The sequence below is a fragment of the Urocampus carinirostris genome, chromosome 10 (assembly GCF_059441175.1).
Source record: "Urocampus carinirostris isolate Australia breed hairy pipefish chromosome 10, RoL_Ucar_1.0, whole genome shotgun sequence".
Taxonomy (NCBI): Eukaryota; Metazoa; Chordata; class Actinopteri; order Syngnathiformes; family Syngnathidae; genus Urocampus; species Urocampus carinirostris.
In genome coordinates, this window is record NC_142358.1 from 30381669 (window position 1) to 30408005 (window position 26337).

Sequence of the window (26337 nt, forward strand, 5' to 3'; positions counted from 1 at the left end):
ATTTCTTGTTCTAGAATGAATTCGCCAACAGTCAACTTTTGCTTGTATCGTCCCTGATGGTCTAGTGGCTAGGATCCAGCACTTTCACTGCTGTGGCCCGGGTTCGATTCCCGGTCAGGGAATGTATTACGGACGGAAAGACGGACAATTCTTCTTGAGGAATTGGAAAGAGGTTTCTTGTTCTAGAATGGGTTCGCTAACAGTCAACTTTTTTTTATACCGTCCCTGATGGTCTAGTGGCTAGGATCCAGCACTTTCACTGCTGTGGCCCGGGTTCGATTCCCGGTCAGGGAATGTATTACGGACAGAAAGACAGACAATTCTTCTTGAGGAATTGGAAAGAGGTTTCTTGTTCTAGAATGGGTTCGCTAACAGTCAACTATTTTTTATACCGTCCCTGATGGTCTAGTGGCTAGGATCGAGCACTTTCACTGCTGTAGCCCGGGTTCGATTCCCGGTCAGGGAATGTATTACGGACGGAAAGACGGACAATTGTTAATGAGGAATTGGAAAGAGGTTTCTTGTTCTAAAATGAGTTCGCTAACAGTCAACTTTTTGTTATACCGTCCTTAATGGTCTAGTGGCTAGGATCCATCACTTTCACTGCTGTGGCCTGGGTTCGATTCCCGGTCAGGGAATGTATTACGGACGGAAAGACGGACAATTCTTCTTTAGGAATTGGAAAGAGATTTCTTGTTCTAGAATGAATTCGCCAACAGTCAACTTTTGCTTGTATCGTCCCTGATGGTCTAGTGGCTAGGATCCAGCACTTTCACTGCTGTGGCCCGGGTTCGATTCCCGGTCAGGGAATGTATTACGGACGGAAAGACGGACAATTCTTCTTGAGGAATTGGAAAGAGGTTTCTTGTTCTAGAATGGGTTCGCTAACAGTCAACTTTTTTTTATACCGTCCCTGATGGTCTAGTGGCTAGGATCCAGCACTTTCACTGCTGTGGCCCGGGTTCGATTCCCGGTCAGGGAATGTATTACGGACAGAAAGACAGACAATTCTTCTTGAGGAATTGGAAATAGTTTTCTTGTTCTAGAATGAATTCGCCAACAGTCAACCTTTGCTTGTATCGTCCCTGATGGTCTAGTGGCTAGGATCCAGCACTTTCACTGCTGTGGCCCGGGTTCGATTCCCAGTCAGGGAATGTATTACGGACAGAAAGACAGACAATTCTTCTTGAGCAATTTAAAAGAGGTTTCTTGTTCTAGAATGAATTCGCCAACAGTCAACCTTTGCTTGTATCGTCCCTGATGGTCTGGTGGCTAGGATCCAGCACTTTCACTGTTGTGGCCCGGGTTCGATTCCCGGTCAGGGAATGTATTACGGACGGAAAGACGGACAATTGTCCTTGAGGAATTGGAAAGAGGTTTCTTTATTCTAAAATGAGTTCGCTAACAGTCAACTTTTTGTTATACCGTCCTTAATGGTCTAGTGGCTAGGATCCATCACTTTCACTGCTGTGGCCCGGGTTCGATTCCCGGTCAGGGAATGTATTACGGACAGAAAGACAGACAATTCTTCTTGAGGAATTGGAATGAGGTTTCTTGTTCTAGAATGAATTCGCCAACAGTCAACCTTTGCTTGTATCGTGCCTGATGGTCTAGTGGCTAGGATCCAGCACTTTCACTGCTGTGGCCCGGGTTCGATTCCCGGTCAGGGAATGTATCACGGACGGAAAGACGGACAATTGTTCTTGAGGAATTGGAAAGAGATTTTTTGTTCTAGAATGAATTCGCCAACAGTCAACTTTTGCTTGTATCGTCCCTGATGGTCTAGTGGCTAGGATCCAGCACTCTCACTGCTGTGGCCCGGGTTTGATTCCCGGTCAGGGAATGTATTACGGACGGAAAGACAGACAATTGTTAATGAGGAATTGGAAAGAGGTTTCTTGTTCTAAAATGAGTTCGCTAACAGTCAACTTTTTGTTATACCGTCCTTAATGGTCTAGTGGCTAGGATCCATCACTTTCACTGCTGTGGCCCGGGTTCGACTCCCGGTCAGGGAATGTATTACGGTCAGAAAGACAGACAATTCTTCTTGAGGAATTGGAATGAGGTTTCTTGTTCTAGAATGAATTCGCCAACAGTCAACCTTTGCTTGTATCGTCCCTGATGGTCTAGTGGCTAGGATCCAGCACTTTCACTGCTGTGGCCCGGGTTCGATTCCCGGTCAGGGAATGTATTACGGACAGAAAGACAGACAATTCTTCTTGAGGAATTGGAAAGAGGTTTCTTGTTCTAGAATGAATTCGCCAACAGTCGACTTTTGCTTGTATCGTCCCTGATGGTCTAGTGGCTAGGATCCAGCACTTTCACTGCTGTGGCCCGGGTTCGATTCCCGGTCAGGGAATGTATTACGGACAGAAAGACAGACAATTCTTCTTGAGGAATTGGAAAGAGGTTTCTTGTTCTAGAATGAATTCGCCAACAGTCAACCTTTGCTTGTATCGTCCCTGATGGTCTAGTGGCTAGGATCCAGCACTTTCACTGCTGTGGCCGGGGTTCGATTCCCGGTCAGGGAATGTATTACGGACAGAAAGACAGACAATTCTTCTTGAGGAATTGGAAAGAGATTCCTTGTTCTAGAATGAATTCGCCAACAGTCAACTTTTGCTTGTATCGTCCCTGATGGTCTAGTGGCTAGGATCCAGCACTCTCACTGCTGTGGCCCGGGTTCGATTCCCGGTCAGGGAATGTATTACGGACGGAAAGACAGACAATTGTTAATGAGGAATTGGAAAGAGGTTTCTTGTTCTAAAATGAGTTCGCTAACAGTCAATTTTTTGTTATACCGTCCTTAATGGTCTAGTGGCTAGGATCCATCACTTTCACTGCTGTGGCCCGGGTTCGATTCCCGGTCAGGGAATGTATTACGGACAGAAAGACAGACAATTCTTCTTGAGGAATTGGAATGAGGTTTCTTGTTCTAGAATGAATTCGCCAACAGTCAACCTTTGCTTGTATCGTCCCTGATGGTCTAGTGGCTAGGATCCAGCACTTTCACTGCTGTGGCCCGGGTTCGATTCCCAGTCAGGGAATGTATTACGGACGGAAAGACGGACAATTCTTCTTGAGGAAAAGGAAGGAGGTTGCTTGTTCTAGAATGAATTCGCCAACAGTCGACTTTTGCTTGTATCGTCCCTGATGGTCTAGTGGCTAGGATCCAGCACTTTCACTGCTGTGGCCCGGGTTCGATTCCCGGTCAGGGAATGTATTACGGACAGAAAGACAGACAATTCTTCTTGAGGAATTGGAAAGAGGTTTCTTGTTCTAGAATGAATTCGCCAACAGTCAACCTTTGCTTGTATCGTCCCTGATGGTCTAGTGGCTAGGATCCAGCACTTTCACTGCTGTGGCCTGGGTTCGATTCCCGGTCAGGGAATGTATTACGGACGGAAAGACGGACAATTCTTCTTGAGGAAATGGAAGGAGGTTCCCAAGACCTTAGAACTGTGCCGCACACACGCTAACCACTGCGCCGCCGTGCTACCCGGTCGTCTAAGTCATCTTTAAAAATATGTATTTTTTTCCTCATTCCATGCATTGTTCATCAAGTAATCCTGCTGAAACTTTTTTTGTCAAATGAAACGTTTGCTTTATTCCGATTTTGAAATCTTTGTTCTGTTTGGAAATTTAGGAATTTTGTTTCATTTGGCAATTTGCATACTCGGCAGCCGATCAGAAGCCTGCATCGAATAACTTTGTGCTTTCGGACTTTCCCGGCCCTTATAAGGTCGTGCATATGCATATCATTTTCCAAAGTAGACCCACAGAAAACACAAGAAAAAATGATAAGCGGTTAGGAATCAAACCAAAACCTCAGCCCCAGAAGAAAGATTCAAAAGAAGCTAACAAAATTGATGACGCTACAAACGTAAGCGTACTTAAAAAGCATCTTGGAAAGGGGAGTTCATGTGGCTTGTAGCAGACGACACAACGCAAACATTGCATGAATGAAGATGACTAAATACAGGTACATACTGATGGCAGATGGAAAACAGCGATGTCATATACATGCACTGGATATTAAAAGTAGATTTATAATAAACTGAATTTTAAAGTGTTGTTCTGTTATAGTCTGTTAAAGACCCATTTTTAGCGCTCACGTGACTGACTCATGTCCTCATTCGCACTCAATAAAAAGGCTCGAAAAACCCAGGAGTCCCCCGCATAACCGACTGACATGAGTCTTGGATCATTGCTGCATTACTTCGACTACTTGAGAATGGAGCCACCAAAAAAGCCAAGGACTTCACCAGTTTGGGAGCATTTTGAACGGATATCTCCCAACAAGGTATATACATACATGTATAATCAAGCACAGCTTAGGTCTCTATGCACACTCACTTTTGTGTGTGTGTCTCACAGAATATAGAATAGAATAGAATAGAATAGAATATAACTTTATTGTCATTGTTACAAAATGAGTTAACATATTGTGACAACGAAATTGGGCATGACACTCCAGTTTTACACATTCACAGTGAGGTATGAGCCAAGAAGATAAAGGAACAGAGAAGATAAGGTTATAAAACAAGGGGGATAAGGCTGTAGTTATAATTTACATGGTATTTACACAAGAAATGTCGGCATGTGGGATGTTACATACAGTGTTATCGTGATACCGTTGGTATCGTAAGGGTTGTGCAATATTGCATTTGGTGCAAAGTCATCATAGTGCAAAAAAAAATAGTCAGCATATGCATTGGTGCAAACATAGACATGATAGTGCAGAAAAAGAAAATGGTCGGACATTGTGCAAGGTGAGCAGTAAACGTAGTGCAGTCGACATGTGCAAGAACATGGACATGAGTACCATTATATTCGTATGAGGTAGTGTTGGCACGAGTTTTCAGTTTTTTTGTGCGGTGTCTGTTTTGAGCAGTGAACAAACATCGTGCAATATAATATAATATAAACAAACAAAATATTTATATAATATATGTAGATACAAATATCACCCATTTTATTCCTCAATAGAAATCAATAAAATGGACTATTCCCTCCATGAAATGTGTCTCCCAGTTACACAAGCATATCAAGTTATTGAACATACAACTGACAAATATTCGGACAATATTTTAATGGACAAACTTCCATTATTTTGTGCACATATTTACTGTTTCCCCCTGAGATTCGATCTGTGACCTCAGTGGAAATGTTAAATCTAAGCTTAAAACACACTTCTACTCTATAGCATATGAATAACCTATGTTTCAGGTTGATAATATGTGTATTATTTGCCCTCATGTAGATTTCAGATGAGGGGATGGTGTCATAATAGTCTGTAGTTTGCAATAGTCTTTGAGACTCTTTGTGAATAAGGGCTATACAAATAAACATGGCTTGACATGTTTATTTGGCCTTGAAGGATTTTATACATTTAACTGTAAAATGATTTTATACGATTTACTACAAATTACATTTAATGCAAAAGATATTCACTGACTGGACTTTAGTTCAATGACAAGGCAGTCTGTTCCAAATGCAGAATATTTTGTCTAGGGAATTTTGATAACAGGATTCTGACGGAGGACGGCAGGCGTTGTTTTGAGAACAAAGTGCTGTGTTGTGAGAACGGTGGACGCAAAACAATTCCTTGGCACGCCTGTGGGAGTAACCGAGACGCCATCTTGAGGGCAGACGTGGGCCAAGAAAAAAAAGGACTTCAGAAGAAGGCTTTCCAGGGACTCTGTCGCTAATTCGGCCGAGTACACTTAGTTAAATTGTTAGGGAAAATAAATCTGCCCCCGTGTGAAAATGTCGGCTTTCCTGTTCATTTTCCCTTTAAGAAACAAGCGCGCATAAATTGTTGGGTGATTGTAGGTTGTGTTTGGTTAATGGAGTCAGGTAACTAATCCTAACAATTTGGTAAACGGTACATTTTGATATATAATTCCCAACAGCCTGTTAACCAAATAACATGTACATTACATCAAATGACCAGCAGATGTCAGAACTGCTAAATGGGCTATTAAATGAGCCCTAAATTGATCAGGCTTTTCGCAAAGCAAATGGCCTAAGAGACTCAATACATTCACGGGGCTTTATTCCGCCATCACTACTGGAGAGAGATGGACGGCCAGGAGCATGGATGAAAGCAACAATGGGCCATTTATTCGGTCCAGATTCAATACACAAATGGGACAGAAAAATTGAGGCAACCATATCTTGATCACCAAAGGCAGGTCCAGGGGTAGGCAAACTCACATTGGCAAAAGGAGGTAAGTGTTTGGTACACTGTAAGCAAAAAAAGACATCACTAGATCAAGACAAGAGTGGCAACAAACTGGCAACCATTCCCCAAAACAGGAGTGCTTTAATAGTGAGCAGGAGATGAGAAATGTGGAAACAAGGGCCAAGGAGGAAGTGACCAAAAAGAAAAGAAAAAAAAAGAAAAAAAAAAGTTAAGTGATATGACCAAGGAAGATATATATTACTGTTTCCCCCCGAGATTTCGATCTGCAACCTCAGTGGAAATGTTTAAATCTAAGCTTAAAACAGACTTGGATGAATATATATGTATTACGGACAGAAAGACGGACAATTCTTTTTGAGGAATTGGAAAGAGGTTTCTTGTTCTAGAATGAATTCGCCAACAGTCAACTTTTGCTTGTATCGTCCCTGATGGTCTAGTGGCTAGGATCCAGCACTCTCACTGCTGTGGCCCGGGTTCGATTCCCGGTCAGGGAATGTATTACGGACGGAAAGACGGACAATTGTTCTTGAGGAATTGGAAAGAGGTTTCTTGTTCTAGAATGGGTTCGCTAACAGTCAACTTTTTTTTATACCGTCCCTGATGGTCTAGTGGCTAGGATCCAGCACTCTCACTGCTGTGGCCCGGGTTCGATTCCCGGTCAGGGAATGTATTACGGACGGAAAGACGGACAATTGTTCTTGAGGAATTGGAAAGAGGTTTCTTAATCTAGAATGAATTCGCCAACAGTCAACTTTTGCTTGTATCGTCCCTGATGGTCTAGTGGCTAGGATCCAGCACTTTCACTGCTGTGGCCCGGGTTCGATTCCCGGTCAGGGAATGTATTACGGACAGAAAGACAGACAATTCTTCTTGAGGAATTGGAAAGAGGTTTCTTGTTCTAGAATGAATTCGCCAACAGTCAACCTTTGCTTGTATCGTCCCTGATGGTCTAGTGGCTAGGATCCAGCACCTTCACTGCTGTGGCCCGGGTTCGATTCCCGGTCAGGGAATGTATTACGGACGGAAAGACAGACAATTCTTCTTGAGGAATTGGAAAGAGGTTTCTTGTTCTAAAATGAGTTCGCTAACAGTCAACTTTTTGTTATACCGTCCTTAATGGTCTAGTGGCTAGGATCCAGCACTCTCACTGCTGTGGCCCGGGTTCGATTCCCGGTCAGGGAATGTATTACGGACGGAAAGACAGACAATTGTTAATGAGGAATTGGAAAGAGGTTTCTTGTTCTAAAATGAGTTCGCTAACAGTCAACTTTTTGTTATACCGTCCTTAATGTTCTTGTGGCTAGGATCCATCACTTTCACTGCTGTGGCCCGGGTTCGATTCCCGGTCAGGGAATGTATTACGGACAGAAAGACAGACAATTCTTCTTGAGGATTTGGAAAGAGGTTTCTTAATCTAGAATGAATTCGCCAACAGTCAACTTTTGCTTGTATCGTCCCTGATGGTCTAGTGGCTAGGATCCAGCACTCTCACTGCTGTGGCCCGGGTTCGATTCCCGGTCAGGGAATGTATTACGGACAGAAAGACAGACAATTGTTCTTGAGGAATTGGAAAGAGGTTTCTTGTTCTAGAATCGGTTCGCTAACAGTCAACTTTTTGTTATACCGTCGCTGATGGTCTAGTGGCTAGGATCCAGCACTTTCACTGCTGTGGCCCGGGTTTGATTCCCGGTCAGGGAATGTATTACGGACAGAAAGACAGACAATTCTTCTTGAGGATTTGGAAAGAGGTTTCTTGTTCTAGAATGAATTCGCCAACAGTCAACCTTTGCTTGTATCGTCCCTGATGGTCTAGTGGCTAGGATCCAGCACTCTCACTGCTGTGGCCCGGGTTTGATTCCCGGTCAGGGAATGTATTACGGACAGAAAGACAGACAATTCTTCTTGAGGATTTGGAAAGAGGTTTCTTAATCTAGAATGAATTCGCCAACAGTCAACTTTTGCTTGTATCGTCCCTGATGGTCTAGTGGCTAGGATCCAGCACTCTCACTGCTGTGGCCCGGGTTCGATTCCCGGTCAGGGAATGTATTACGGACAGAAAGACAGACAATTGTTCTTGAGGAATTGGAAAGAGGTTTCTTGTTCTAGAATCGGTTCGCTAACAGTCAACTTTTTGTTATACCGTCGCTGATGGTCTAGTGGCTAGGATCCAGCACTTTCACTGCTGTGGCCCGGGTTTGATTCCCGGTCAGGGAATGTATTACGGACAGAAAGACAGACAATTCTTCTTGAGGATTTGGAAAGAGGTTTCTTGTTCTAGAATGAATTCGCCAACAGTCAACCTTTGCTTGTATCGTCCCTGATGGTCTAGTGGCTAGGATCCAGCACTTTCACTGCTGTGGCCCAGGTTCGATTCCCGGTCAGGGAATGTATTACGGACGGAAAGACAGACAATTCTTCTTGAGGAATTGGAAAGAGGTTTCTTGTTCTAAAATGAGTTCGCTAACAGTCAACATTTTTGTTATACCGTCCCTGATGGTCTAGTGGATAGGATCCAGCACTTTCACTGCTGTGGCCCGGGTTTGATTCCTGGTCAGGGAATGTATTACGGACAGAAAGACAGACAATTCTTCTTGAGGATTTGGAAAGAGGTTTCTTAATCTAGAATGAATTCGCCAACAGTCAACTTTTGCTTGTATCGTCCCTGATGGTCTAGTGGCTAGGATCCAGCACTCTCACTGATGTGGCCCGGGTTTGATTCCCGGTCAGGGAATGTATTACGGACAGAAAGACAGACAATTCTTCTTGAGGAATTGGAAAGAGGTTTCTTGTTCTAAAATGAGTTCGCTAACAGTCAACTTTTTGTTATACCGTCCTTAATGGTCTAGTGGCTAGGATCCAGCACTCTCACTGCTGTGGCCCGGGTTCGATTCCCGGTCAGGGACTGTATTACGGACGGAAAGACAGACAATTGTTAATGAGGAATTGGAAAGAGGTTTCTTGTTCTAAAATGAGTTCGCTAACAGTCAACTTTTTGTTATACCGTCCTTAATGTTCTTGTGGCTAGGATCCATCACTTTCACTGCTGTGGCCCGGGTTCGATTCCCGGTCAGGGAATGTATTACGGACAGAAAGACAGACAATTCTTCTTGAGGATTTGGAAAGAGGTTTCTTAATCTAGAATGAATTCGCCAACAGTCAACTTTTGCTTGTATCGTCCCTGATGGTCTAGTGGCTAGGATCCAGCACTCTCACTGCTGTGGCCCGGGTTCGATTCCCGGTCAGGGAATGTATTACGGACAGAAAGACAGACAATTGTTCTTGAGGAATTGGAAAGAGGTTTCTTGTTCTAGAATCGGTTCGCTAACAGTCAACTTTTTGTTATACCGTCGCTGATGGTCTAGTGGCAAGGATCCAGCACTTTCACTGCTGTGGCCCGGGTTTGATTCCCGGTCAGGGAATGTATTACGGACAGAAAGACAGACAATTCTTCTTGAGGATTTGGAAAGAGGTTTCTTGTTCTAGAATGAATTCGCCAACAGTCAACCTTTGCTTGTATCGTCCCTGATGGTCTAGTGGCTAGGATCCAGCACTCTCACTGCTGTGGCCCGGGTTTGATTCCCGGTCAGGAAATATATTACGGACAGAAAGACAGACAATTCTTCTTGAGGATTTGGAAAGAGGTTTCTTAATCTAGAATGAATTCGCCAACAGTCAACTTTTGCTTGTATCGTCCCTGATGGTCTAGTGGCTAGGATCCAGCACTCTCACTGCTGTGGCCCGGGTTCGATTCCCGGTCAGGGAATGTATTACGGACAGAAAGACAGACAATTGTTCTTGAGGATTTGGAAAGAGGTTTCTTGTTCTAGAATCGGTTCGCTAACAGTCAACTTTTTGTTATACCGTCGCTGATGGTCTAGTGGCTAGGATCCAGCACTTTCACTGCTGTGGCCCGGGTTTGATTCCCGGTCAGGGAATGTATTACGGACAGAAAGACAGACAATTCTTCTTGAGCATTTGGAAAGAGGTTTCTTGTTCTAGAATGAATTCGCCAACAGTCAACCTTTGCTTGTATCGTCCCTGATGGTCTAGTGGCTAGGATCCAGCACTTTCACTGCTGTGGCCCGGGTTCGATTCCCGGTCAGGGAATGTATTACGGACGGAAAGACAGACAATTCTTCTTGAGGAATTGGAAAAAGGTTTCTTGTTCTAAAATGATTTCGCTAACAGTCAACATTTTTGTTATACCGTCGCTGATGGTCTAGTGGCTAGGATCCAGCACTTTCACTGCTGTGGCCCGGGTTTGATTCCTGGTCAGGGAATGTATTACGGACAGAAAGACAGACAATTCTTCTTGAGGATTTGGAAAGAGGTTTCTTAATCTACAATGAATTCGCCAACAGTCAACTTTTGCTTGTATCGTCCTTGATGGTCTAGTGGCTAGGATCCAGCACTCTCACTGATGTGGCCCGGGTTCGATTCCCGGTCAGGGAATGTATTACGGACGGAAAGACAGACAATTGTTCTTGAGGATTTGGAAAGAGGTTTCTTGTTCTAAAATGGGTTCGCTAACAGTCAACTTTTTGTTATACCGTCCTTAATGTTCTTGTGGCTAGGATCCAGCACTTTCACTGCTGTGGCCCGGGTTTGATTCCCGGTCAGGGAATGTATTACGGACAGAAAGACAGACAATTCTTCTTGAGGATTTGGAAAGAGGTTTCTTGTTCTAGAATGAATTCGCCAACAGTCAACCTTTGCTTGTATCGTCCCTGATGGTCTAGTGGCTAGGATCCAGCACTTTCACTGCTGTGGCCCGGGTTCGATTCCCGGTCAGGGAATGTATTACGGACGGAAAGACAGACAATTCTTCTTGAGGAATTGGAAAGAGGTTTCTTGTTCTAAAATGATTTCGCTAACAGTCAACATTTTTGTTATACCGTCCCTGATGGTCTAGTGGATAGGATCCAGCACTCTCACTGCTGTGGCCAGAGTTTGATTCCAGGTCAGGGAATGTATTACGGATGGAAAGACAGCCAATTCTTCTTGAGGAATTGGAAAGCGGTTTCTTGTTCTAGAATGGATTTTCCAACAGTCAACTTTTTGTTATACCATCCCTGATGGTCTAGTGTTTAGGATCCAGCACTTTCACTGCTGTGGCCCGGGTTCGATTCCCGGTCAGGGAATGTATTACAGACAGAAAGACAGACAATTCCTCTTGAGGAATTGGAGAGAGATTACTTGTTCTAGAATGAATTCGTTAACAGTCAACTTTTTATTATACCGTCCCTGATGGTCTAGTGGCTAGGATCCAGCACTCTCACTGCTGTGGCCAGAGTTTGATTCCAGGTCAGGGAATGTATTACGGATGGAAAGACAGCCAATTCTTCTTGAGGAATTGGAAAGCGGTTTCTTGTTCTAGAATGGATTTTCCAACAGTCAACTTTTTGTTAAACCATCCCTGATGGTCTAGTGTTTAGGATCCAGCACTTTCACTGCTGTGGCCCGGGTTCGATTCCCGGTCAGGGAATGTATTACAGACAGAAAGACAGACAATTCCTCTTGAGGAATTGGAGAGAGATTACTTGTTCTAGAATGAATTCGTTAACAGTCAACTTTTTATTATACCGTCCCTGATGGTCTAGTGGCTAGGATCCAGCACTCTCACTGCTGTGGCCCGGGTTCGATTCCAGGTCAGGGAATGTATTACGGACGGAAAGACAGACAATTGTTCTTGAGGAATTGGAAAGGGGTTTCTTGTTCTAGAATGGGTTCGCTAACAGTCAACTTTTAGTTATACCGTCCCTGATGGTCTAGTGGCTAGGATCCAGCACTTTCACTGCTGTGGCCCGGGTTCGATTCCCGGTCAGGGAATGTATTACGGACAGAAAGACAGACAATTCTTCTTGTGGAATTGGAAAGAGGTTTCTTGTTCTAAAATGAATTCGCCAACAGTCAACTGTTCCATGTATCGTCCCTGATGGTCTAGTGGCCAGGATCCAGCACTCTCACTGCTGTGGCCCGGGTTCGATTCCCGGTCAGGGAATGTATTACGGGTGGAAAGACAGACAATTGTTCTTGAGGAATAGGAAAGAGGTTTCTTGTTCTAGAATGGGTTCGCTAACAGTCAACTTTTTGTTATACCGTCCCTGATGGTCTAGTGGCTAGGATCCAGCACTTTCACTGCTGTAACCCGGGTTCGATTTCCGGTCAGGGAATGTATTACGGGCAGAAAGACAGACAATTCTTCTTGAGGAATTGGAAAGAGGTTTCTTGTTCTAGAATGGGTTCGCTAACAGTCAACTTTTTGTTATACCGTTCGTGATGGTCTAGTGGGTAGGATCTTTCACTCTCACTGCTGTGCGCCGGGTTCGTTTCCCGTTCAGGAAATGTATTATGGACGGAAAAACAGACAATTCTTCTTGAGGAATTGGAAAGAGGTTTCTTGTTCTAGAATGGATTTTCCAACAGTCAACTTTTTGTTATACCATCCCTGATGGTCTAGTGTCTAGGATCCAGCACTTTCACTGCTGTGGCCTGGGTTTGATTCCCGGTCAGGGAGTGTATTACAGACAGAAAGACAGACAATTCTTCTTGAGGAATTGGAAAGAGGTTTCTTGTTCTAGAATGGATTTGCCAATAGACAACTTTTTCTTGTACTGTCCCTGATGGTCTAGTGGCTAGGATCCAGCACTTTCACTGCTGTGGCCCGGGTTCGATTCCCGGTCAGGGAACGTATTACGGACAGAAAGACAGACAATTCTTCTTGTGGAATTGGAAAGAGGTTTCTTGTTCTAAAATGAATTCGCCAACAGTCAACTGTTGCTTGTATCGTCCCTGATGGTCTAGTGGCCATGATCCAGCACTCTCACTGCTGTGGCCTGGGTTCGATTCCCGGTCAGGGAATGTATTACGGACGGAAAGACGGACATTTGTTCTTGAGGAATTGGAAAGAGGTTTCTTGTTCTAGAATGGGTTCGTTAACAGTCAACTTTTTATTATACCGTCCCTGATGGTCTAGTGGCTAGGATCCAGCACTCTCACTGCTGTGGCCCGGGTTCGATTCCAGGTCAGGGAATGTATTACGGATGGAAAGACAGACAATTGTTCTTGAGGAATTGGAAAGGGGTTTCTTGTTCTAGAATGGGTTCGCTAACAGTCAACTTTTAGTTATACCGTCCCTGATGGTCTAGTGGCTAGGATCCAGCACTTTCACTGCTGTGGCCCGGGTTCGATTCCCGGTCAGGGAATGTATTACGGACAGAAAGACAGACAATTGTTCTTGAGGAATTGGAAAGAGGTTTCTTGTTCTAGAATCGGTTCGCTAACAGTCAACTTTTTGTTATACCGTCGCTGATGGTCTAGTGGCTAGGATCCAGCACTTTCACTGCTGTGGCCCGGGTTTGATTCCCGGTCAGGGAATGTATTACGGACAGAAAGACAGACAATTCTTCTTGAGGATTTGGAAAGAGGTTTCTTGTTCTAGAATGAATTCGCCAACAGTCAACCTTTGCTTGTATCGTCCCTGATGGTCTAGTGGCTAGGATCCAGCACTCTCACTGCTGTGGCCCGGGTTTGATTCCCGGTCAGGGAATGTATTACGGACAGAAAGACAGACAATTCTTCTTGAGGATTTGGAAAGAGGTTTCTTAATCTAGAATGAATTCGCCAACAGTCAACTTTTGCTTGTATCGTCCCTGATGGTCTAGTGGCTAGGATCCAGCACTCTCACTGCTGTGGCCCGGGTTCGATTCCCGGTCAGGGAATGTATTACGGACAGAAAGACAGACAATTGTTCTTGAGGAATTGGAAAGAGGTTTCTTGTTCTAGAATCGGTTCGCTAACAGTCAACTTTTTGTTATACCGTCGCTGATGGTCTAGTGGCTAGGATCCAGCACTTTCACTGCTGTGGCCCGGGTTTGATTCCCGGTCAGGGAATGTATTACGGACAGAAAGACAGACAATTCTTCTTGAGGATTTGGAAAGAGGTTTCTTGTTCTAGAATGAATTCGCCAACAGTCAACCTTTGCTTGTATCGTCCCTGATGGTCTAGTGGCTAGGATCCAGCACTTTCACTGCTGTGGCCCAGGTTCGATTCCCGGTCAGGGAATGTATTACGGACGGAAAGACAGACAATTCTTCTTGAGGAATTGGAAAGAGGTTTCTTGTTCTAAAATGAGTTCGCTAACAGTCAACATTTTTGTTATACCGTCCCTGATGGTCTAGTGGATAGGATCCAGCACTTTCACTGCTGTGGCCCGGGTTTGATTCCTGGTCAGGGAATGTATTACGGACAGAAAGACAGACAATTCTTCTTGAGGATTTGGAAAGAGGTTTCTTAATCTAGAATGAATTCGCCAACAGTCAACTTTTGCTTGTATCGTCCCTGATGGTCTAGTGGCTAGGATCCAGCACTCTCACTGATGTGGCCCGGGTTTGATTCCCGGTCAGGGAATGTATTACGGACAGAAAGACAGACAATTCTTCTTGAGGAATTGGAAAGAGGTTTCTTGTTCTAAAATGAGTTCGCTAACAGTCAACTTTTTGTTATACCGTCCTTAATGGTCTAGTGGCTAGGATCCAGCACTCTCACTGCTGTGGCCCGGGTTCGATTCCCGGTCAGGGACTGTATTACGGACGGAAAGACAGACAATTGTTAATGAGGAATTGGAAAGAGGTTTCTTGTTCTAAAATGAGTTCGCTAACAGTCAACTTTTTGTTATACCGTCCTTAATGTTCTTGTGGCTAGGATCCATCACTTTCACTGCTGTGGCCCGGGTTCGATTCCCGGTCAGGGAATGTATTACGGACAGAAAGACAGACAATTCTTCTTGAGGATTTGGAAAGAGGTTTCTTAATCTAGAATGAATTCGCCAACAGTCAACTTTTGCTTGTATCGTCCCTGATGGTCTAGTGGCTAGGATCCAGCACTCTCACTGCTGTGGCCCGGGTTCGATTCCCGGTCAGGGAATGTATTACGGACAGAAAGACAGACAATTGTTCTTGAGGAATTGGAAAGAGGTTTCTTGTTCTAGAATCGGTTCGCTAACAGTCAACTTTTTGTTATACCGTCGCTGATGGTCTAGTGGCAAGGATCCAGCACTTTCACTGCTGTGGCCCGGGTTTGATTCCCGGTCAGGGAATGTATTACGGACAGAAAGACAGACAATTCTTCTTGAGGATTTGGAAAGAGGTTTCTTGTTCTAGAATGAATTCGCCAACAGTCAACCTTTGCTTGTATCGTCCCTGATGGTCTAGTGGCTAGGATCCAGCACTCTCACTGCTGTGGCCCGGGTTTGATTCCCGGTCAGGAAATATATTACGGACAGAAAGACAGACAATTCTTCTTGAGGATTTGGAAAGAGGTTTCTTAATCTAGAATGAATTCGCCAACAGTCAACTTTTGCTTGTATCGTCCCTGATGGTCTAGTGGCTAGGATCCAGCACTCTCACTGCTGTGGCCCGGGTTCGATTCCCGGTCAGGGAATGTATTACGGACAGAAAGACAGACAATTGTTCTTGAGGATTTGGAAAGAGGTTTCTTAATCTAGAATGAATTCGCCAACAGTCAACTTTTGCTTGTATCGTCCCTGATGGTCTAGTGGCTAGGATCCAGCACTCTCACTGCTGTGGCCCGGGTTCGATTCCCGGTCAGGGAATGTATTACGGACAGAAAGACAGACAATTGTTCTTGAGGAATTGGAAAGAGGTTTCTTGTTCTAGAATCGGTTCGCTAACAGTCAACTTTTTGTTATACCGTCGCTGATGGTCTAGTGGCTAGGATCCAGCACTTTCACTGCTGTGGCCCGGGTTTGATTCCCGGTCAGGGAATGTATTACGGACAGAAAGACAGACAATTCTTCTTGAGGATTTGGAAAGAGGTTTCTTGTTCTAGAATGAATTCGCCAACAGTCAACCTTTGCTTGTATCGCCCTGATGGTCTAGTGGCTAGGATCCAGCACTTTCACTGCTGTGGCCCAGGTTCGATTCCCGGTCAGGGAATGTATTACGGACGGAAAGACAGACAATTCTTCTTGAGGAATTGGAAAGAGGTTTCTTGTTCTAAAATGAGTTCGCTAACAGTCAACATTTTTGTTATACCGTCCCTGATGGTCTAGTGGATAGGATCCAGCACTTTCACTGCTGTGGCCCGGGTTTGATTCCTGGTCAGGGAATGTATTACGGACAGAAAGACAGACAATTCTTCTTGAGGATTTGGAAAGAGGTTTCTTAATCTAGAATGAATTCGCCAACAGTCAACTTTTGCTTGTATCGTCCCTGATGGTCTAGTGGCTAGGATCCAGCACTCTCACTGATGTGGCCCGGGTTTGATTCCCGGTCAGGGAATGTATTACGGACAGAAAGACAGACAATTCTTCTTGAGGAATTGGAAAGAGGTTTCTTGTTCTAAAATGAGTTCGCTAACAGTCAACTTTTTGTTATACCGTCCTTAATGGTCTAGTGGCTAGGATCCAGCACTCTCACTGCTGTGGCCCGGGTTCGATTCCCGGTCAGGGACTGTATTACGGACGGAAAGACAGACAATTGTTAATGAGGAATTGGAAAGAGGTTTCTTGTTCTAAAATGAGTTCGCTAACAGTCAACTTTTTGTTATACCGTCCTTAATGTTCTTGTGGCTAGGATCCATCACTTTCACTGCTGTGGCCCGGGTTCGATTCCCGGTCAGGGAATGTATTACGGACAGAAAGACAGACAATTCTTCTTGAGGATTTGGAAAGAGGTTTCTTAATCTAGAATGAATTCGCCAACAGTCAACTTTTGCTTGTATCGTCCCTGATGGTCTAGTGGCTAGGATCCAGCACTCTCACTGCTGTGGCCCGGGTTCGATTCCCGGTCAGGGAATGTATTACGGACAGAAAGACAGACAATTGTTCTTGAGGAATTGGAAAGAGGTTTCTTGTTCTAGAATCGGTTCGCTAACAGTCAACTTTTTGTTATACCGTCGCTGATGGTCTAGTGGCAAGGATCCAGCACTTTCACTGCTGTGGCCCGGGTTTGATTCCCGGTCAGGGAATGTATTACGGACAGAAAGACAGACAATTCTTCTTGAGGATTTGGAAAGAGGTTTCTTGTTCTAGAATGAATTCGCCAACAGTCAACCTTTGCTTGTATCGTCCCTGATGGTCTAGTGGCTAGGATCCAGCACTCTCACTGCTGTGGCCCGGGTTTGATTCCCGGTCAGGAAATATATTACGGACAGAAAGACAGACAATTCTTCTTAAGGATTTGGAAAGAGGTTTCTTAATCTAGAATGAATTCGCCAACAGTCAACTTTTGCTTGTATCGTCCCTGATGGTCTAGTGGCTAGGATCCAGCACTCTCACTGCTGTGGCCCGGGTTCGATTCCCGGTCAGGGAATGTATTACGGACAGAAAGACAGACAATTGTTCTTGAGGATTTGGAAAGAGGTTTCTTGTTCTAGAATCGGTTCGCTAACAGTCAACTTTTTGTTATACCGTCGCTGATGGTCTAGTGGCTAGGATCCAGCACTTTCACTGCTGTGGCCCGGGTTTGATTCCCGGTCAGGGAATGTATTACGGACAGAAAGACAGACAATTCTTCTTGAGCATTTGGAAAGAGGTTTCTTGTTCTAGAATGAATTCGCCAACAGTCAACCTTTGCTTGTATCGTCCCTGATGGTCTAGTGGCTAGGATCCAGCACTTTCACTGCTGTGGCCCGGGTTCGATTCCCGGTCAGGGAATGTATTACGGACGGAAAGACAGACAATTCTTCTTGAGGAATTGGAAAAAGGTTTCTTGTTCTAAAATGATTTCGCTAACAGTCAACATTTTTGTTATACCGTCCCTGATGGTCTAGTGGATAGGATCCAGCACTTTCACTGCTGTGGCCCGGGTTTGATTCCTGGTCAGGGAATGTATTACGGACAGAAAGACAGACAATTCTTCTTGAGGATTTGGAAAGAGGTTTCTTAATCTACAATGAATTCGCCAACAGTCAACTTTTGCTTGTATCGTCCTTGATGGTCTAGTGGCTAGGATCCAGCACTCTCACTGATGTGGCCCGGGTTCGATTCCCGGTCAGGGAATGTATTACGGACGGAAAGACAGACAATTGTTCTTGAGGATTTGGAAAGAGGTTTCTTGTTCTAAAATGGGTTCGCTAACAGTCAACTTTTTGTTATACCGTCCTTAATGTTCTTGTGGCTAGGATCCAGCACTTTCACTGCTGTGGCCCGGGTTTGATTCCCGGTCAGGGAATGTATTACGGACAGAAAGACAGACAATTCTTCTTGAGGATTTGGAAAGAGGTTTCTTGTTCTAGAATGAATTCGCCAACAGTCAACCTTTGCTTGTATCGTCCCTGATGGTCTAGTGGCTAGGATCCAGCACTTTCACTGCTGTGGCCCGGGTTCGATTCCCGGTCAGGGAATGTATTACGGACGGAAAGACAGACAATTCTTCTTGAGGAATTGGAAAGAGGTTTCTTGTTCTAAAATGATTTCGCTAACAGTCAACATTTTTGTTATACCGTCCCTGATGGTCTAGTGGATAGGATCCAGCACTCTCACTGCTGTGGCCAGAGTTTGATTCCAGGTCAGGGAATGTATTACGGATGGAAAGACAGCCAATTCTTCTTGAGGAATTGGAAAGCGGTTTCTTGTTCTAGAATGGATTTTCCAACAGTCAACTTTTTGTTATACCATCCCTGATGGTCTAGTGTTTAGGATCCAGCACTTTCACTGCTGTGGCCCGGGTTCGATTCCCGGTCAGGGAATGTATTACAGACAGAAAGACAGACAATTCCTCTTGAGGAATTGGAGAGAGATTACTTGTTCTAGAATGAATTCGTTAACAGTCAACTTTTTATTATACCGTCCCTGATGGTCTAGTGGCTAGGATCCAGCACTCTCACTGCTGTGGCCAGAGTTTGATTCCAGGTCAGGGAATGTATTACGGATGGAAAGACAGCCAATTCTTCTTGAGGAATTGGAAAGCGGTTTCTTGTTCTAGAATGGATTTTCCAACAGTCAACTTTTTGTTAAACCATCCCTGATGGTCTAGTGTTTAGGATCCAGCACTTTCACTGCTGTGGCCCGGGTTCGATTCCCGGTCAGGGAATGTATTACAGACAGAAAGACAGACAATTCCTCTTGAGGAATTGGAGAGAGATTACTTGTTCTAGAATGAATTCGTTAACAGTCAACTTTTTATTATACCGTCCCTGATGGTTTAGTGGCTAGGATCCAGCACTCTCACTGCTGTGGCCCGGGTTCGATTCCAGGTCAGGGAATGTATTACGGACGGAAAGACAGACAATTGTTCTTGAGGAATTGGAAAGGGGTTTCTTGTTCTAGAATGGGTTCGCTAACAGTCAACTTTTAGTTATACCGTCCCTGATGGTCTAGTGGCTAGGATCCAGCACTTTCACTGCTGTGGCCCGGGTTCGATTCCCGGTCAGGGAATGTATTACGGACAGAAAGACAGACAATTCTTCTTGTGGAATTGGAAAGAGGTTTCTTGTTCTAAAATGAATTCGCCAACAGTCAACTGTTCCATGTATCGTCCCTGATGGTCTAGTGGCCAGGATCCAGCACTCTCACTGCTGTGGCCCGGGTTCGATTCCCGGTCAGGGAATGTATTACGGGTGGAAAGACAGACAATTGTTCTTGAGGAATAGGAAAGAGGTTTCTTGTTCTAGAATGGGTTCGCTAACAGTCAACTTTTTGTTATACCGTCCCTGATGGTCTAGTGGCTAGGATCCAGCACTTTCACTGCTGTAACCCGGGTTCGATTTCCGGTCAGGGAATGTATTACGGGCAGAAAGACAGACAATTCTTCTTGAGGAATTGGAAAGAGGTTTCTTGTTCTAGAATGGGTTCGCTAACAGTCAACTTTTTGTTATACCGTTCGTGATGGTCTAGTGGGTAGGATCTTTCACTCTCACTGCTGTGCGCCGGGTTCGTTTCCCGTTCAGGAAATGTATTATGGACGGAAAAACAGACAATTCTTCTTGAGGAATTGGAAAGAGGTTTCTTGTTCTAGAATGGATTTTCCAACAGTCAACTTTTTGTTATACCATCCCTGATGGTCTAGTGTCTAGGATCCAGCACTTTCACTGCTGTGGCCTGGGTTTGATTCCCGGTCAGGGAGTGTATTACAGACAGAAAGACAGACAATTCTTCTTGAGGAATTGGAAAGAGGTTTCTTGTTCTAGAATGGATTTGCCAATAGACAACTTTTTCTTGTACTGTCCCTGATGGTCTAGTGGCTAGGATCCAGCACTTTCACTGCTGTGGCCCGGGTTCGATTCCCGGTCAGGGAATGTATTACGGACAGAAAGACAGACAATTCTTCTTGTGGAATTGGAAAGAGGTTTCTTGTTCTAAAATGAATTCGCCAACAGTCAACTGTTGCTTGTATCGTCCCTGATGGTCTAGTGGCCATGATCCAGCACTCTCACTGCTGTGGCCTGGGTTCGATTCCCGGTCAGGGAATGTATTACGGACGGAAAGACGGACATTTGTTCTTGAGGAATTGGAAAGAGGTTTCTTGTTCTAGAATGGGTTCGTTAACAGTCAACTTTTTATTATACCGTCCCTGATGGTCTAGTGGCTAGGATCCAGCACTCTCACTGCTGTGGCCCGGGTTCGATTCCAGGTCAGGGAATGTATTACGGACGGAAAGACAGACAATTGTTCTTGAGGAATTGGAAAGGGGTTTCTTGTTCTAGAATGGGTTCGCTAACAGTCAACTTTTAGTTATACCGTCCCTGATGGTCTAGTGGCTAGGATCCAGCACTTTCACTGCTGTGGCCCGGGTTCGATTCCCGGTCAGGGAATGTATTACGGACGGAAAGACAGACAATTGTTTTTGAGGAATAGGAAAGAGGTTTCTTGTTCTAGAATGGGTTCGCTAACAGTCAACAATTTGTTATACCTTCCCTGATGGTCTAGTGGCTAGGATCCAGCACTTTCACTGCTGTGGCCCGGGTTCGATTCCCGGTCAGGGAATGTATTACGGGCAGAAAGACAGACAATTCTACTTGAGGAATTGGAAAGGGTTTCCTGTCCTAGAATGAATTCGCCAACAGTCAACTTTTGCTTATATCGTCCCTGATGGTCTAGTGGCTAGGATCCAGCACTCTCACTGCTGTGGCCCGGGTTCGATTCCCGGTCAGGGAATGTATTACGGACGGAAAGACGGACAATTGTTCTTGAGGAATTGGAAAGAGGTTTCTTGTTCTCGAATGGGTTCGTTAACAGTCAACTTTTTATTATACCGTCCCTGATGGTCTAGTGGCTAGGATCCAGCACTTTCACTGCTGTGGCCTGGGTTTGATTCCCGGTCAGGGAGTGTATTACAGACAGAAAGACAGACAATTCTTCTTGAGGAATTGGAAAGAGGTTTCTTGTTCTAGAATGGATTTGCCAATAGACAACTTTTTCTTGTACTGTCCCTGATGGTCTAGTGGCTAGGATCCAGCACTTTCACTGCTGTGGCCCGGGTTCGATTCCCGGTCAGGGAATGTATTACGGACAGAAAGACAGACAGTTCTTCTTGATGAATTGTAAAGAGGTTTCTTGTTCTAGAATGAATTCGCCAACAGTCAACTTTTAGTTATACCGTCCCTGATGGTCTAGTGGCTAGGATCCAGCACTTTCACTGCTGTGGCCCGGGTTCGATTCCCGGTCAGGGAATGTATTACGGATGGAAAGACAGACAATTGTTTTTGAGGAATAGGAAAGAGGTTTCTTGTTCTAGAATGGGTTCGCTAACAGTCAACATTTTGTTATACCTTCCCTGATGGTCTAGTGGCTAGGATCCAGCACTTTCACTGCTGTGGCCCGGGTTCGATTCCTGGTCAGGGAATGTATTACGGACAGAAAGACAGACAATTCTTCTTGAGGAATTGGAAAGAGGTGTCTTGTTCTAAAATGAATTCGCCAACAGTCAACTTTTCTTTGTATCGTCTCTGATGGTCTAGTGGCTAGGATCCAACACTCTCTCTGCTGTGGCCCGGGTTCGATTCCAGGTCAGGGAATGTATTACGGACGGAAAGACAGACAATTGTTCTTGAGGAATTGGAAAGGGGTTTCTTGTTCTAGAATGGATTTGCCAACAGTCAAGTTTTTGTAATACCGTCCCTGATTGTCTAGTGGATAGGATCCAGCACTCTCACTGCTGTGGCCAGAGTTTGATTCCAGGTCAGGGAATGTATTACGGGCAGAAAGACAGACAATTCTTCTTGAGGAATTGGAAAGAGGTTTCTTGTTCTAGAATGAATTCGCCAACAGTCAACTTTTGCTTGTATCGTCCCTGATGGTCTAGTGGCTAGGATCCAGCACTTTCACTGCTATGGCCCGGGTTCGATTCCCGGTCAGGGAATGTATTACGGACAGAAAGACAGACAATTCTTCTTGAGGAATTGGAAAGAGGTTTCTTGTTCTAGAATGGGTTCGTTAACAGTCAACTTTTTATTATACCGTCCCTGATGGTCTAGTGGCTAGGATCCAGCACTCTCACTGCTGTGGCCCGGGTTCGATTCCAGGTCAGGGAATGTATTACGGACGGAAAGACAGACAATTGTTCTTGAGGAATTGGAAAGGGGTTTCTTGTTCTAGAATGGGTTCGCTAACAGTCAACTTTTAGTTATACCGTCCCTGATGGTCTAGTGGCTAGGATCCAGCACTTTCACTCCTGTGGCCCGGGTTCGATTCCTGGTCAGGGAATGTATTACGGACAGAAAGACAGACAATTCTTCTTGTGGAATTGGAAAGAGGTTTCTTGTTCTAAAATGAATTCGCCAACAGTCAACTGTTGCTTGTATCGTCCCTGATGGTCTAGTGGCCAGGATCCAGCACTCTCACTGCTGTGGCCCGGGTTCGATTCCCGGTCAGGGAATGTATTACGGGTGGAAAGACAGACAATTGTTCTTGAGGAATAGGAAAGAGGTTTCTTGTTCTAGAATGGGTTCGCTAATAGTCAACTTTTTGTTATACCGTCCCTGATGGTCTAGTGGCTAGGATCCAGCACTTTCACTGCTGTAACCCGGGTTCGATTTCCGGTCAGGGAATGTATTACGGGCAGAAAGACAGACAATTCTTCTTGAGGAGTTGGAAAGAGGTTTCTTGTTCTAGAATGGGTTCGCTAACAGTCAACTTTTTGTTATACCGTTCCTGATGGTCTAGTGGGTAGGATCTTTCACTCTCACTGCTGTGCGCCGGGTTCGTTTCCCGTTCAGGAAATGTATTATGGACGGAAAAACAGACAATTCTTCTTGAGGAATTGGAAAGAGGTTTCTTGTTCTAGAATGGATTTTCCAACAGTCAACTTTTTGTTATACCATCCCTGATGGACTAGTGTCTAGGATCCAGCACTTTCACTGCTGTGGCCTGGGTTTGATTCCCGGTCAGGGAGTGTATTACAGACAGAAAGACAGACAATTCTTCTTGAGGAATTGGAAAGAGGTTTCTTGTTCTAGAATGGATTTGCCAATAGACAACTTTTTCTTGTACTGTCCCTGATGGTCTAGTGGCTAGGATCCAGCACTTTCACTGCTGTTGTCCGGGTTCGATTCCCGGTCAGGGAATGTATTACGGACAGAAAGACAGACAATTCTTCTTGATGAATTGTAAAGAGGTTTCTTGTTCTAGAATGAATTCGCCAACAGTCAACTTTTGTTTGTATCGTCCGTGATGGTCTAGTGGCTAGGATCCAACACTCTCTCTGCTGTGGCCCGGGTTCGATTCCAGGTCAGGGAATGTATTACGGACGGAAAGACAGACAATAGTTCTTGAGGAATTGGAAAGGGGTTTCTTGTTCTAGAATGGGTTCGCTAACAGTTAACTTTTAGTTATACCGACCCTGATGGTCTAGTGGCTAGGATCCAGCACTTTCACTGCTGTGGCCCGGGTTCGATTCCCGGTCAGGGAATGTATTACGGATGGAAAGACAGACAATTGTTTTTGAGGAATAGGAAAGAGGTTTCTTGTTCTAGAATGGGTTCGCTAACAGTCAACATTTTGTTATACCTTCCCTGATGGTCTAGTGGCTAGGATCCAGCACTTTCACTGCTGTGGCCCGGGTTCGATTCCTGGTCAGGGAATGTATTACGGACAGAAAGACAGACAATTCTTCTTGAGGAATTGGAAAGAGGTTTCTTGTTCTAGAATGAATTCGCCAACAGTCAACTTTTCCTTGTATTGTCCCTGATGGTCTAGTGGCCAGGATCCAGCACTCTCACTGCTGTGGCCCGGGTTCGATTCCCGGTCAGGGAATGTATTACGGGCGGAAAGACAGACAATTGTTCTTGAGGAATAGGAAAGAGGTTACTTGTTCTAGAATGGGTTCGCTAACAGTCAACTATTTGTTATACCGTCCCTGATGGTCTAGTGGCTAGGATCCAGCACTTTCACTGCTGTAACCCGGGTTCGATTTCCGGTCAGGGAATGTATTACGGGCAGAAAGACAGACAATTCTTCTTGAGGAATTGGAAAGAGGTTTCTTGTTCTAGAATGGATTTGCCAACAGTCAAGTTTTTGTAATACCGTCCCTGATTGTCTAGTGGATAGGATCCAGCACTCTCACTGCTGTGGCCAGAGTTTGATTCCAGGTCAGGGAATGTTTTACGGGCAGAAAGACAGACAATTCTTCTTGAGGAATTGGAAAGAGGTTTCTTGTTCTAGAATGAATTCGCCAACAGTCAACTTTTGCTTGTATCGTCCCTGATGGTCTAGTGGCTAGGATCCAGCACTTTCACTGCTATGGCCCGGGTTCGATTCCCGGTCAGGGAATGTATTACGGACAGAAAGACAGACAATTCTTCTTGAGGAATTGGAAAGAGGTTTCTTGTTCTAGAATGGATTTGCCAACAGTCAACTTTTTGTTATACCGTCCCTGATGGTCTAGTGGCTAGGATCCAGCACTTTCACTGCTGTGGCCCGGGTTCGATTCCCGGTCAGGGAATGTATTGCGGACAAGAAGACAGACAATTCTTCTTGAGGAATTGGAAAGAGGTTTCTTGTTCTAAAATGAATTCGCCAACAGTCAACTGTTGCTTGTATCGTCCCTGATGGTCTAGTGGCCAGGATCCAGCACTCTCACTGCTGTGGCCCGGGTTCGATTCCCGGTCAGGGAATGTATTACGGGTGGAAAGACAGACAATTGTTCTTGAGGAATAGGAAAGAGGTTTCTTGTTCTAGAATGGGTTCGCTAACAGTCAACTTTTTGTTATACCGTCCCTGATGGTCTAGTGGCTAGGATCCAGCACTTTCACTGCTGTAACCCGGGTTCGATTTCCGGTCAGGGAATGTATTACGGGCAGAAAGACAGACAATTCTTCTTGAGGAATTGGAAAGAGGTTTCTTGTTCTAGAATGGGTTCGCTAACAGTCAACTTTTTGTTATACCGTTCCTGATGGTCTAGTGGGTAGGATCTTTCACTCTCACTGCTGTGCGCCGGGTTCGTTTCCCGTTCAGGAAATGTATTATGGACGGAAAAACAGACAATTCTTCTTGAGGAATTGGAAAGAGGTTTCTTGTTCTAGAATGGATTTTCCAACAGTCAACTTTTTGTTATACCATCCCTGATGGTCTAGTGTCTAGGATCCAGCACTTTCACTGCTGTGGCCTGGGTTTGATTCCCGGTCAGGGAGTGTATTACAGACAGAAAGACAGACAATTCTTCTTGAGGAATTGGAAAGAGGTTTCTTGTTCTAGAATGGATTTGCCAATAGACAACTTTTTCTTGTACTGTCCCTGATGGTCTAGTGGCTAGGATCCAGCACTTTCACTGCTGTGGCCCGGGTTCGATTCCCGGTCAGGGAATGTATTACGGACAGAAAGACAGACAATTCTTCTTGATGAATTGTAAAGAGGTTTCTTGTTCTAGAATGAATTCGCCAACAGTCAACTTTTGTTTGTATCGTCCGTGATGGTCTAGTGGCTAGGATCCAACACTCTCTCTGCTGTGGCCCGGGTTCGATTCCAGGTCAGGGAATGTATTACGGACGGAAAGACAGACAATAGTTCTTGAGGAATTGGAAAGGGGTTTCTTGTTCTAGAATGGGTTCGCTAACAGTCAACTTTTAGTTATACCGACCCTGATGGTCTAGTGGCTAGGATCCAGCACTTTCACTGCTGTGGCCCGGGTTCGATTCCCGGTCAGGGAATGTATTACGGATGGAAAGACAG

At 44.8% G+C, this 26337-nt stretch overlaps 49 non-coding genes across 49 annotated transcripts; all 49 read left to right on the forward strand.

Moving 5' to 3' along the window:
* The first annotated feature begins 50 nt into the window (after nucleotides 1–50).
* Nucleotides 51–122, forward strand: trnae-uuc (transfer RNA glutamic acid (anticodon UUC)). Its single transcript has one exon. It is a non-coding gene; the product is annotated as a tRNA-Glu (tRNA).
* Nucleotides 123–222: 100 nt separating this feature from the next.
* On the forward strand, nucleotides 223–294 carry trnae-uuc (transfer RNA glutamic acid (anticodon UUC)). Its single transcript has one exon. It is a non-coding gene; the product is annotated as a tRNA-Glu (tRNA).
* A 444-nt stretch (nucleotides 295–738) lies between these two features.
* Nucleotides 739–810, forward strand: trnae-uuc (transfer RNA glutamic acid (anticodon UUC)). The gene has a single exon. It is a non-coding gene; the product is annotated as a tRNA-Glu (tRNA).
* Nucleotides 811–910: 100 nt separating this feature from the next.
* trnae-uuc (transfer RNA glutamic acid (anticodon UUC)) lies at nucleotides 911–982 on the forward strand. Its single transcript has one exon. It is a non-coding gene; the product is annotated as a tRNA-Glu (tRNA).
* A 1133-nt stretch (nucleotides 983–2115) lies between these two features.
* Nucleotides 2116–2187, forward strand: trnae-uuc (transfer RNA glutamic acid (anticodon UUC)). The gene has a single exon. It is a non-coding gene; the product is annotated as a tRNA-Glu (tRNA).
* A 100-nt stretch (nucleotides 2188–2287) lies between these two features.
* Nucleotides 2288–2359, forward strand: trnae-uuc (transfer RNA glutamic acid (anticodon UUC)). Its single transcript has one exon. It is a non-coding gene; the product is annotated as a tRNA-Glu (tRNA).
* Nucleotides 2360–2631: 272 nt separating this feature from the next.
* On the forward strand, nucleotides 2632–2703 carry trnae-cuc (transfer RNA glutamic acid (anticodon CUC)). The gene has a single exon. It is a non-coding gene; the product is annotated as a tRNA-Glu (tRNA).
* A 444-nt stretch (nucleotides 2704–3147) lies between these two features.
* trnae-uuc (transfer RNA glutamic acid (anticodon UUC)) lies at nucleotides 3148–3219 on the forward strand. The gene has a single exon. It is a non-coding gene; the product is annotated as a tRNA-Glu (tRNA).
* A 100-nt stretch (nucleotides 3220–3319) lies between these two features.
* On the forward strand, nucleotides 3320–3391 carry trnae-uuc (transfer RNA glutamic acid (anticodon UUC)). Its single transcript has one exon. It is a non-coding gene; the product is annotated as a tRNA-Glu (tRNA).
* Nucleotides 3392–6630: 3239 nt separating this feature from the next.
* On the forward strand, nucleotides 6631–6702 carry trnae-cuc (transfer RNA glutamic acid (anticodon CUC)). The gene has a single exon. It is a non-coding gene; the product is annotated as a tRNA-Glu (tRNA).
* Nucleotides 6703–6802: 100 nt separating this feature from the next.
* trnae-cuc (transfer RNA glutamic acid (anticodon CUC)) lies at nucleotides 6803–6874 on the forward strand. The gene has a single exon. It is a non-coding gene; the product is annotated as a tRNA-Glu (tRNA).
* A 100-nt stretch (nucleotides 6875–6974) lies between these two features.
* trnae-uuc (transfer RNA glutamic acid (anticodon UUC)) lies at nucleotides 6975–7046 on the forward strand. The gene has a single exon. It is a non-coding gene; the product is annotated as a tRNA-Glu (tRNA).
* A 616-nt stretch (nucleotides 7047–7662) lies between these two features.
* trnae-cuc (transfer RNA glutamic acid (anticodon CUC)) lies at nucleotides 7663–7734 on the forward strand. Its single transcript has one exon. It is a non-coding gene; the product is annotated as a tRNA-Glu (tRNA).
* Nucleotides 7735–8178: 444 nt separating this feature from the next.
* trnae-cuc (transfer RNA glutamic acid (anticodon CUC)) lies at nucleotides 8179–8250 on the forward strand. Its single transcript has one exon. It is a non-coding gene; the product is annotated as a tRNA-Glu (tRNA).
* A 1133-nt stretch (nucleotides 8251–9383) lies between these two features.
* Nucleotides 9384–9455, forward strand: trnae-cuc (transfer RNA glutamic acid (anticodon CUC)). The gene has a single exon. It is a non-coding gene; the product is annotated as a tRNA-Glu (tRNA).
* Nucleotides 9456–9899: 444 nt separating this feature from the next.
* On the forward strand, nucleotides 9900–9971 carry trnae-cuc (transfer RNA glutamic acid (anticodon CUC)). The gene has a single exon. It is a non-coding gene; the product is annotated as a tRNA-Glu (tRNA).
* Nucleotides 9972–10243: 272 nt separating this feature from the next.
* trnae-uuc (transfer RNA glutamic acid (anticodon UUC)) lies at nucleotides 10244–10315 on the forward strand. Its single transcript has one exon. It is a non-coding gene; the product is annotated as a tRNA-Glu (tRNA).
* Nucleotides 10316–10932: 617 nt separating this feature from the next.
* trnae-uuc (transfer RNA glutamic acid (anticodon UUC)) lies at nucleotides 10933–11004 on the forward strand. The gene has a single exon. It is a non-coding gene; the product is annotated as a tRNA-Glu (tRNA).
* A 273-nt stretch (nucleotides 11005–11277) lies between these two features.
* Nucleotides 11278–11349, forward strand: trnae-uuc (transfer RNA glutamic acid (anticodon UUC)). The gene has a single exon. It is a non-coding gene; the product is annotated as a tRNA-Glu (tRNA).
* A 272-nt stretch (nucleotides 11350–11621) lies between these two features.
* Nucleotides 11622–11693, forward strand: trnae-uuc (transfer RNA glutamic acid (anticodon UUC)). Its single transcript has one exon. It is a non-coding gene; the product is annotated as a tRNA-Glu (tRNA).
* A 272-nt stretch (nucleotides 11694–11965) lies between these two features.
* Nucleotides 11966–12037, forward strand: trnae-uuc (transfer RNA glutamic acid (anticodon UUC)). The gene has a single exon. It is a non-coding gene; the product is annotated as a tRNA-Glu (tRNA).
* A 100-nt stretch (nucleotides 12038–12137) lies between these two features.
* Nucleotides 12138–12209, forward strand: trnae-cuc (transfer RNA glutamic acid (anticodon CUC)). Its single transcript has one exon. It is a non-coding gene; the product is annotated as a tRNA-Glu (tRNA).
* Nucleotides 12210–12825: 616 nt separating this feature from the next.
* Nucleotides 12826–12897, forward strand: trnae-uuc (transfer RNA glutamic acid (anticodon UUC)). Its single transcript has one exon. It is a non-coding gene; the product is annotated as a tRNA-Glu (tRNA).
* A 100-nt stretch (nucleotides 12898–12997) lies between these two features.
* On the forward strand, nucleotides 12998–13069 carry trnae-cuc (transfer RNA glutamic acid (anticodon CUC)). The gene has a single exon. It is a non-coding gene; the product is annotated as a tRNA-Glu (tRNA).
* A 272-nt stretch (nucleotides 13070–13341) lies between these two features.
* Nucleotides 13342–13413, forward strand: trnae-uuc (transfer RNA glutamic acid (anticodon UUC)). The gene has a single exon. It is a non-coding gene; the product is annotated as a tRNA-Glu (tRNA).
* A 444-nt stretch (nucleotides 13414–13857) lies between these two features.
* On the forward strand, nucleotides 13858–13929 carry trnae-cuc (transfer RNA glutamic acid (anticodon CUC)). Its single transcript has one exon. It is a non-coding gene; the product is annotated as a tRNA-Glu (tRNA).
* A 1133-nt stretch (nucleotides 13930–15062) lies between these two features.
* Nucleotides 15063–15134, forward strand: trnae-cuc (transfer RNA glutamic acid (anticodon CUC)). The gene has a single exon. It is a non-coding gene; the product is annotated as a tRNA-Glu (tRNA).
* Nucleotides 15135–15578: 444 nt separating this feature from the next.
* Nucleotides 15579–15650, forward strand: trnae-cuc (transfer RNA glutamic acid (anticodon CUC)). Its single transcript has one exon. It is a non-coding gene; the product is annotated as a tRNA-Glu (tRNA).
* A 100-nt stretch (nucleotides 15651–15750) lies between these two features.
* trnae-cuc (transfer RNA glutamic acid (anticodon CUC)) lies at nucleotides 15751–15822 on the forward strand. Its single transcript has one exon. It is a non-coding gene; the product is annotated as a tRNA-Glu (tRNA).
* Nucleotides 15823–16954: 1132 nt separating this feature from the next.
* Nucleotides 16955–17026, forward strand: trnae-cuc (transfer RNA glutamic acid (anticodon CUC)). The gene has a single exon. It is a non-coding gene; the product is annotated as a tRNA-Glu (tRNA).
* A 444-nt stretch (nucleotides 17027–17470) lies between these two features.
* trnae-cuc (transfer RNA glutamic acid (anticodon CUC)) lies at nucleotides 17471–17542 on the forward strand. Its single transcript has one exon. It is a non-coding gene; the product is annotated as a tRNA-Glu (tRNA).
* A 272-nt stretch (nucleotides 17543–17814) lies between these two features.
* On the forward strand, nucleotides 17815–17886 carry trnae-uuc (transfer RNA glutamic acid (anticodon UUC)). Its single transcript has one exon. It is a non-coding gene; the product is annotated as a tRNA-Glu (tRNA).
* Nucleotides 17887–18503: 617 nt separating this feature from the next.
* trnae-uuc (transfer RNA glutamic acid (anticodon UUC)) lies at nucleotides 18504–18575 on the forward strand. The gene has a single exon. It is a non-coding gene; the product is annotated as a tRNA-Glu (tRNA).
* Nucleotides 18576–18848: 273 nt separating this feature from the next.
* On the forward strand, nucleotides 18849–18920 carry trnae-uuc (transfer RNA glutamic acid (anticodon UUC)). The gene has a single exon. It is a non-coding gene; the product is annotated as a tRNA-Glu (tRNA).
* Nucleotides 18921–19192: 272 nt separating this feature from the next.
* On the forward strand, nucleotides 19193–19264 carry trnae-uuc (transfer RNA glutamic acid (anticodon UUC)). Its single transcript has one exon. It is a non-coding gene; the product is annotated as a tRNA-Glu (tRNA).
* A 272-nt stretch (nucleotides 19265–19536) lies between these two features.
* On the forward strand, nucleotides 19537–19608 carry trnae-uuc (transfer RNA glutamic acid (anticodon UUC)). The gene has a single exon. It is a non-coding gene; the product is annotated as a tRNA-Glu (tRNA).
* Nucleotides 19609–19708: 100 nt separating this feature from the next.
* On the forward strand, nucleotides 19709–19780 carry trnae-cuc (transfer RNA glutamic acid (anticodon CUC)). The gene has a single exon. It is a non-coding gene; the product is annotated as a tRNA-Glu (tRNA).
* Nucleotides 19781–20396: 616 nt separating this feature from the next.
* trnae-uuc (transfer RNA glutamic acid (anticodon UUC)) lies at nucleotides 20397–20468 on the forward strand. The gene has a single exon. It is a non-coding gene; the product is annotated as a tRNA-Glu (tRNA).
* A 100-nt stretch (nucleotides 20469–20568) lies between these two features.
* Nucleotides 20569–20640, forward strand: trnae-cuc (transfer RNA glutamic acid (anticodon CUC)). Its single transcript has one exon. It is a non-coding gene; the product is annotated as a tRNA-Glu (tRNA).
* A 272-nt stretch (nucleotides 20641–20912) lies between these two features.
* trnae-uuc (transfer RNA glutamic acid (anticodon UUC)) lies at nucleotides 20913–20984 on the forward strand. The gene has a single exon. It is a non-coding gene; the product is annotated as a tRNA-Glu (tRNA).
* Nucleotides 20985–21084: 100 nt separating this feature from the next.
* On the forward strand, nucleotides 21085–21156 carry trnae-uuc (transfer RNA glutamic acid (anticodon UUC)). The gene has a single exon. It is a non-coding gene; the product is annotated as a tRNA-Glu (tRNA).
* Nucleotides 21157–21255: 99 nt separating this feature from the next.
* trnae-cuc (transfer RNA glutamic acid (anticodon CUC)) lies at nucleotides 21256–21327 on the forward strand. Its single transcript has one exon. It is a non-coding gene; the product is annotated as a tRNA-Glu (tRNA).
* A 272-nt stretch (nucleotides 21328–21599) lies between these two features.
* On the forward strand, nucleotides 21600–21671 carry trnae-uuc (transfer RNA glutamic acid (anticodon UUC)). Its single transcript has one exon. It is a non-coding gene; the product is annotated as a tRNA-Glu (tRNA).
* A 100-nt stretch (nucleotides 21672–21771) lies between these two features.
* Nucleotides 21772–21843, forward strand: trnae-uuc (transfer RNA glutamic acid (anticodon UUC)). The gene has a single exon. It is a non-coding gene; the product is annotated as a tRNA-Glu (tRNA).
* Nucleotides 21844–22975: 1132 nt separating this feature from the next.
* On the forward strand, nucleotides 22976–23047 carry trnae-cuc (transfer RNA glutamic acid (anticodon CUC)). Its single transcript has one exon. It is a non-coding gene; the product is annotated as a tRNA-Glu (tRNA).
* Nucleotides 23048–24351: 1304 nt separating this feature from the next.
* Nucleotides 24352–24423, forward strand: trnae-cuc (transfer RNA glutamic acid (anticodon CUC)). The gene has a single exon. It is a non-coding gene; the product is annotated as a tRNA-Glu (tRNA).
* A 616-nt stretch (nucleotides 24424–25039) lies between these two features.
* Nucleotides 25040–25111, forward strand: trnae-uuc (transfer RNA glutamic acid (anticodon UUC)). The gene has a single exon. It is a non-coding gene; the product is annotated as a tRNA-Glu (tRNA).
* Nucleotides 25112–25211: 100 nt separating this feature from the next.
* On the forward strand, nucleotides 25212–25283 carry trnae-cuc (transfer RNA glutamic acid (anticodon CUC)). Its single transcript has one exon. It is a non-coding gene; the product is annotated as a tRNA-Glu (tRNA).
* Nucleotides 25284–25899: 616 nt separating this feature from the next.
* On the forward strand, nucleotides 25900–25971 carry trnae-uuc (transfer RNA glutamic acid (anticodon UUC)). The gene has a single exon. It is a non-coding gene; the product is annotated as a tRNA-Glu (tRNA).
* The last annotated feature ends 366 nt before the right edge of the window (nucleotides 25972–26337 follow it).